Source organism: Solanum stenotomum, chromosome 5, assembly GCF_019186545.1.
Source record: "Solanum stenotomum isolate F172 chromosome 5, ASM1918654v1, whole genome shotgun sequence".
NCBI classification, from domain to species: Eukaryota; Viridiplantae; Streptophyta; class Magnoliopsida; order Solanales; family Solanaceae; genus Solanum; species Solanum stenotomum.
Window position 1 is genome coordinate 40,621,165 of NC_064286.1, and position 7,371 is coordinate 40,628,535.

A 7,371-nucleotide genomic window follows, 5' to 3' on the forward strand; every position below is an offset into this window, starting at 1 on the left:
CGCCTTGTCCTTGCTCCTGGGCGTCTTTCTCCTTCCGCTCTCGCAGGATGGCACCAAGGCTTTTCAGTTCAGGGCACCTTGCATAACCATGCGGCCCGCCGCATATGTAGCAGCCACCTTTGTTGGCAACCTCTATCTTCCTCTCCGTGTTGCCATGACGTCCAGACTTCTTGCCATCGGACTTATAGGTGTCATGCTTCTTGGGATGTGGTTGCTGCTCCTCGCCTTTGCCACGATCTCCCCCACCATGGTCATGACTACCTCTTATCTCTTCTCCTCTGGCTCTGTCGGGCTTCTCCTGCCTGAAGTCTATCAAAGCTTCGGCCTGTGTGATGGCTTCATCTATGGTCCTGACTTGCCGACGTTCCAACTTCGTCCTGGCCCAATTTTGTAGCCCATCCATGAAGTGGAACAACATATCATCATCCGTGAGGTTAGCAATTTGAAGTGTGAGGGTAGTGAACTCCTGCACATATGCGTGGATGCTGCCCGTTTGCTTTAACTCCCTAAACTTGCGCTTCGCCTCATAGATGACGTTGTTAGGGAAGAAGGCTTTCTTGAACTCCTCCCGGAATTGCTCCCAGGTGTTGATGGTGCACGTCCCCTTCCCTATCTCGGCCTTTTTGCGCCTCCACCATAGCATGGCCATCTCCGAAAGATACAACACAGCGGTGTTGATCTTACTCTCGTCACTCTTCAGCCCGTTGCACTTGAAATAATTCTCCAAATGCCAAAGGAAATTCTCCACCTCTTGCGCGTCACGGACGCCTTTGAACATAGGTGGCTTGGGAGCCTCGACCCTGGCCTCCCTGTCTCGATCAAGCAACGATGATCCTCCAACTGCCACACCTTCCTTGAGTGCTTTCATCTCGGCCTTCATGGTCTCAATCGTGCTCAACGCCTCCATGAGTCGACACTCCAAGGAAGTGATAGCCTCCTTCATCTCAAACTCGGCCCGCTGACGTCCCTCCAACTCCTTACGGATGTTTTTGGTCTCCTCAAGGGTGAAGTCCTCAAGAGTCTTGAATTTGCTATCGGCTACATTCATGCGCCGGCCTAATATCTCCACAGCCTGCCTGGCCACTTCAACCCTTGAGACCCACTCTTCTCCTGCGGTGACGTCAATGGCCCCTTCGCCGTGTTCATCGTCACTGGCCTCGATGGTCGAGGGTGGATGAGATGTTAGCGCCTCGCTTGGTGTAGGATCCATCAGCATTTCCTCAGGACTCTTTTGGTACTTCTTTCCCTTTCGGGACTTCTTTCCTCCATCCGGACGGATGTTGGTGGTGCTAGTGGCGTTTACGTCCCCTTCGGTTGTCATTCCCTTAGTGCAAACCTCGCTCTGATACCACGTTGTCACGGACTTAGAGTCTCACTAACGCTCCGTGCGGCACTTGACAACTTACTCACGAATCTTTCACGATCTTGTAAGCTCAAGTAAGCCTTTTAAGACTAGATCGCTAAGAGAACGAAAAGAAGACTTAGAGAATTTTGAAAGAAGGCTTTTATATTGCTTGGAGAATGTTTACAACTCTCTTGGTTGGATTCTTGGTTGGATGCCTTGCAAATGAATGGCACCACTTATTTATACTAACTCCTAGGGACTAAAGTACAATTTTAAATTACTTTCTAAGTCCCTAAACTTATTTACACTTTGGTCCCTCCCTAGAATCTTCTACTAATTCTAGGAAATTCTAAAGCTTTCCAAGAAAATATCTAGTCCCTCTTCTAGAATTCTCTATACATTCTAAAGAATTCTAAGGCTTTCTTGGAAACTATCTAGGACCTTCTATTGCCTTCTAAGTTATTCTAGAGAATTCTAGGGAATTCTCTAGCCTTCTTGAATAATCTAAAGGGTTCTAGAGTCTTCCGGAAACCTCTCCACAACTCTAGACCCTTCTGCCCCTATCCGGACGCAAAATTCTACTGCGAAGTGGCGGGACGTGACACATATCTATGTTGGAGTAATAACTATTATTATAGTAGAATTCACACAAAGGCAAGAACTTATCCCAATACCCTCCAAAATCAATCACACATGCCCTCAACATGTCTTCTAACACTTGAATAGTCCTTTCTGACTGCCCGTCTGTCTGTGGATGGAAGGTTGTACTAAAGGTGAGTTGTGTGCCCAATTCACCATGTAATTTCCTCCAAAACTTGGATGTGAATTGGGTACCACGGTCTAAGATGATAGAGAAGGGCACCCCATGCAACCTCACTATCTCTTTCACATACACCTTAGCCAATTGTTCAGCATTATAATCTATTCTTACCAGAATAAAATGGGCTGACTTAGTCAATCTATCAACCACTACCCAAATAGAATCAAACTTCCCTAAAGTCTTGGGAAGACGAACCACAAAATCCATGGCTATCCTCTCCCACTTCCATTCCGAAATTGGCATTCTTTGAAGTAAATCTGCAGGCCTTTGGTGTTCATATTTCACTTGTTGACAATTTTTACACTTCGCCACAAACTCCGCTATGTCCTTCTTTATGCCCGGCCACCAATAAATTCGCTTCAAATCTCGATACATCTTGGTCACACCCGAATGGATAGAATATCGCGAACCATAAGACACTTCCAATTATTTCTTTATCAAGTCATCTACTCTAGGGACACATATTCTCCCTTTAAAATTGAGCACACCATCCGCATCAAAAGTGGTCTCTTGTGCCTTACCAATCACAATCTTCTTTCTAAGCTCCTCCAAATTTTCATCTTCAAATTGTTTGGACTTGATCTCATAAATGAATGTGGCCCTCACTTCAATGCTAGTTAACACCCCACCTCTTTCTGAGATGCCCAACTAGATGAACTTAGACTCTAAGGTCTGAATTTCCTTAGCCAAAGGTCGTCTGGATGCACTCAAGTAAGCTAAACTACCCATACTTACCGCCTTTCGACTCAAAGCGTCTGCCACTACATTAGCCTTACCCGAATGGTATTGAATGGTGACCTCATAATCTTTAAGTAACTTTATCCACCTTCGTTGTCTCAAATTCAGATTCTTTTGAGTGAACACATGCTGCAAACTGCGATGATCAATAAACACTTCACACTTAACACCATAGAGGTAATGCCGCCAGATCTTAAGAGCAAACACTACCGCTGTCAACTCCAAATCATGTATTGGATAATTCCTCTCATGTACCTTTAACTGACGTGAGGCATAAGCTATAACATTCTTATCATGCATCAAACCGCACCCAAACCAGAATGTGAAGCATCACAATAAACAATAAAATCTTTACCTTCAACCGGTAATGCTAGAATAGGCGCGATGGTCAAAAGAGTCTTGAGCCTTTGGAAGCTCTTCTCACATTTTTCAGTCCATTCAAATAGTATCTCATTTTTGGTCAAATTAATCAAGTGCATGGCGATATAAGCAAAGTTCTTCATTAATCGATGATAATAGCTAGCGAGCCCCACAAAACTCCTAACTTCAGTCACAGAACTTGGTCGAACCCAATTCTTAACCGCCTCAATTTTTTGAGGATCTACCATTACCCCTTCTTTTGAAACTACATGTCCCAAAAATGCCACATAAGTCAACCAAAAGTCACACTTAGAAAATTTCGCATATACCTTTTGCTTCCCAGGAACATCCAAAACAATACGAAAATGGTCGGCATGCTCTTCCTCACTTTTTGAATAGACCAAAATATCATTAATAAAGACTATGGCGAAAGAATCAAGAAATGACTTGAACACCCCATTCATGAAACTCATAAAAGTTGTAGGCGCATTAGTTAAACCAAACGACATAACCAAAAACTCATAGTGCCCATAGCGAGTCCTAAACGTCGTCTTGGGCACATCCTCAGGCTTAATTTTCAATTGATGGTAGCCAGACCTTAGATCCATCTTAGAGAAACTGATGCACCTTGCAATTGGTCAGAAAGATCATATATTCGAGGCAAAGGGTACTTGTTTCGAATAGTGACCCTATTCAATTGCCGATAATCTATACACATTCTCACACTACCATCATGTTTCTTAACAAACAAAACTGGAGCACCCCATGGGGAAGCACTAGGACGAATAAATTCAAAGCTCTTGGATTTGAGCCTTAAGCTCTCTTAATTCTACCAGAACCATGCGATATGGAGGGATAGAAATGGGATGAGTACCAGGCTCTAAATCAATGCAAAAATCTATATCTCTATACGGAGGCATACCAGGCAAGTCACTAGGAAACACTTCTCTAAATTCCGACACCACAATAATAGACTCAATGGATAGAGCCTCAATCCCAACATCTCTAATATGAGCCAAATAAGCCAAACAACTTTGCCTTATCAATTTCCTATCCCGAATGGAGGATATGATCTTAGCTTACTTAGGCTTGTACACCCCTTCCCACTCTAAGTTTTCCCTTCCCGAAATTTCTAGAGTTACAGACTTAGTATTACAATTAAGCACGACATAATAGGGGGACAACCAAGTCATGCCTAAGATTATATCAAAGTCAGTCATATCCAAAATTACCAAATTAGCCCAAGTTTGAAAACCCATAAACAAAATAGGACAAACACGATAGACATGGGTAACTATGACGGACTCTCCAACTGGGGTGGGTAGAAACATGGNTAAGATTATATCAAAGTCAGTGATATCCAAAATTACCAAATTAGCCCAAGTTTGAAAACCCATAAACAAAATAGGACAAACACGATAGACATGGGTAACTATGACGGACTCTCCAACTGGGGTGGGTAGAAACATGGATAGGGACATCAAGTATATCACAAATCATATCAAACTTTGAGGCAAATCGCATGGATACATAAGAAAAAGTAGAACCCGGATCAAACACTACAACAATAAAGGCTTTTAGCAGCAATTAATATGCACTTTAGTGGCAATATAAATTGCCACTAAAACTTTTACCGTCATTTAATTTATTGTCATTGAACAATGTCGCTAAAGGCTTTAGTGGCAATTATAAAGAGTGCCGGTAAAGATACCAACTATTGCCGCTAAAAGATTTCAATTTTAGCGGCATTTATTTACTGGAAATAACAATGGCCACTAAAATCACCTGAAATTTACATCTTGCATAATCACTAATGATGCACCTAATTGGCAATAAAACTGCCCACAAATTGCAAATACTAATATTAAGAAATGACATGCTTCATTAAAATCACAATAAACAAAAAAAAATAACTATTCATTCATAATCTTAATGTCAACAACATAACATGAAAAAAATTACTCCACTTGATTCCAAAAGCTAATCTTCTTTTTTTTGAGAAGGTAAAAGCTAATCTTGTTCTCATTTCAATAATCTTCCATATATCAAATCTCTAAACATCATAGAGTACATATCAATATCCTCTCAGAAACCATTGCCTCGTGTCCTCTCGGATACCATCATTCCATATCAAAACAACAGGATACTCTGCACTAGCCAACACCATGTCTTCTTGATGTTACCAGACCCCTGGATCTCAAATTGTCATGCAAAGATGAATTTCTTAGGCATAAGAAAATGTTTCACTTGAATTTCCCTTTTAGGACCTTCAAGTTTGCCCTTCAGACTACCTGAAGTTGTGTCCCACTCTCATATGCCCATCAATGCTTTCAGGAGAAGGCAACTGACCATCAGGACTAAAAGCCAAACTAAACAAAATCTCTGTGATCTGCACCATAGGTCTAAAAACAAAAGTTAAAAGGTATATCAATAAGACATATCTAATTAGCGATACAAAACCATAAATCATTCGAATAATAAACATAAAACAGATTCTTAATGTCAGGCATGACTCATTTACCTTCTAATAACTTTAAACTAGAATCACCTTGACCAATCTTCTATATAAATTCTCCTTCATCTCCACCACATGTTGCCACCAAATTAGCATATGTCGGACTGCAGATAGCAGTTTATGCTTCATTTATAAAGAGAAAATGTATTGAAATAGTTAAAATATAAAGTAAACAGAAAAGAAATCCACTCCAAAGTACAATCTAGTTATAGTTTTATACCCAACGGGAGGCATTGACTATCATATGGATACATTTAACTTTTAACTAGTCCAAAATCAATAAAAACACATTTACCTAAAATCATTATGTTGGTGAGGAAAACAATTATGTAAAGTATATTCAACTATCTGAATATCTGATTCAATTTTCTTATAGGGAAAATATTTACATTAATGAGTGGAAAAACTCCAGCATACAAGAAGCAATAAGTGGAGGACCAACACAAGATGGAAACATCTAGCTATGCACACTATCATTTAGATAAAAGGGATCTCACAAGTTTTCAAGAGTTTGTAAAACACATATAGCATGTGACGAGTCTAGCTAGCATTAACCAACCATACGACACTTCATAAACTACATACGCATGCAAGTTTTACAACACAAATATGCAAGGAGTCCTTCCACTCCCAAATGTGAAGGCTTTAGATGCCTAAAACAACATAGACTAGCTTGCTTAAAAGAAATATATGATTAACGACATGCTCTACGTGTTAATAGAATTTTGAGGTACGGACCTGTCTTACTCCTACTGCAGGTTGTAGTGGATTCATGGTATCATATGAAATCTGTAGCTTAAAAAGTGTGCAAATCAAAGGAGGACAACAAACTCAACTTCTGATACGATCGTGTGACCTTTTTCATGACTAGTCAATATCTTTGCTGCTAAAAGTTCCCAAGGAACAACGGCAAAACTATTAGATTGAAATTGACAGTGTGTTCAAAATTAGGGCTTGAAGAAAACGACTCAACTTCGATTCGAGCGAGGACTCGAATACATAAATCCGATTAGAAGAGAAAACAAAGACATACTGAAAATGTAAAATGGCTTAAGCTTCAATTCTAACAACTTAGGTTTTTCATAAGACGATTGCACGCGCTAAAAATGCTCCTAATATATCAAACCACGAATAAAAATATCATAATTTCATTAAACTTCCAAAAATAAAGAAATTTAGATAGTAACCGATAAAGGAGGAAGAATACCGACATAGTAGCGGTGTTGATTCGTAGCGGAGGTAGATTTGGAGGTCCGGATAGTGGTGGTGGATACGGTGATTTTGGTGGCCGTGCTGAATACGATGGCTCTAGTGGCGCCGGAGAATACGGTGGCTTAAGCGGCGGTGGATAAAATGGCTACGGTGGCTCTGGAGGTGGTGATTCTGGAGGAGGAGGGCAGCGGATCTAATGGACAGCGTTTTTTATTGCTTTGAGAGAATAAGTAAAATAAAATTGAATTTAGATATTGACTCTTAGTGGCCACTATCTTTTAATGCCACTGAAAAGAGAATTTTTTTACGGTGAATGTACATTTGCCGCTATATCTCATCTTAGAGATTAAATTAGTGGCAATTATTTTATTGCCACTAAAA

At 40.5% G+C, this 7,371-nt stretch overlaps 1 long non-coding RNA gene across 1 annotated transcript; it reads right to left on the bottom strand.

Moving 5' to 3' along the window:
• Positions 1–5,159: 5,159 nt before the first annotated feature.
• Positions 5,160–6,435, bottom strand: LOC125865308 (uncharacterized). The gene is made up of 2 exons (XR_007446335.1): positions 5,785–6,435; positions 5,160–5,652 (listed from the first exon to the last, which is right to left on the bottom strand). It is a non-coding gene; the product is annotated as an uncharacterized LOC125865308 (long non-coding RNA).
• Between the last annotated feature and the right edge of the window lie 936 nt (positions 6,436–7,371).